Source organism: Carlito syrichta, unplaced genomic scaffold (genome assembly GCF_000164805.1).
Source record: "Carlito syrichta isolate Samal-C Ts95f unplaced genomic scaffold, Tarsius_syrichta-2.0.1 Scaffold304409, whole genome shotgun sequence".
NCBI lineage: Eukaryota > Metazoa > Chordata > Mammalia > Primates > Tarsiidae > Carlito > Carlito syrichta.
Window position 1 is genome coordinate 84,368 of NW_007248505.1, and position 712 is coordinate 85,079.

The following is a 712-nucleotide window of genomic DNA, read 5'->3' on the forward strand; positions in this document are numbered from 1 at the left end:
AGTAGCCAGAACTATAGGCATTTTCTTATTTATTGTAGAGATGAGGTCTCACCAAGTTGACTGGGCTGGTCTTGAACTTGCAGGTTCAGCCAATCCACTCCCCTTGGCCAACCAAAACAGCCATGCCCAGCTAATTTTTCTTTTTTCTATTCATATTTTTTAATTGGTCTCACCAGGATGTCCACATGGATCGACATCCTGCAGTCACAATCAATCCAATAGTCTTAGCCGGTTAGGACTTACTCAGCCTGTGTGAGGTAGATAGACCACTTTAATAATTGAAAGTATACTATACATTAGAAAAAACATTACAGGCCGGGATCAGTGGGTCAGTATGTAATCCCAGGCCAAGACAAATGGATTGCCTGAGCTTGCAGGTTGGAGATCCACCTGGGCAACTTGGCAAGACCTCATCTCTACAATAAATCCAAAAAAGAAAAATTAGCCGGGCATGGCAGTACACACATGTAGTTCTGGCTACTTGGAAGGCTGAGGAGGAAGGATCGCCAGAGCCCAGCAGGTCGAGGCTGCAGTGGCCGGGAGCGTGCCACTGCACTCCAGTCTGGGCGACAGAGTGAGACTCCAACTCACAAAAAAAAAAAGAATGCCTTGCTACCCTGCACAGTGACTCACTCCTATAATCCCAGCACTTTGGGAGGCCAGGGTGAGAGGATTGCCTGAGCCCACGGGTTCGAGACCAGCCTGGGCAACT

The 712-nt window shown here is 47.9% G+C and overlaps 1 protein-coding gene across 1 annotated transcript in view; it reads right to left on the minus strand.

Moving 5' to 3' along the window:
- FNTA (farnesyltransferase, CAAX box, alpha) overlaps positions 1-712 on the minus strand; it is a 34,180-nt gene that overhangs the window by 24,586 nt on the left and 8,882 nt on the right. The window lies entirely within an intron of this gene.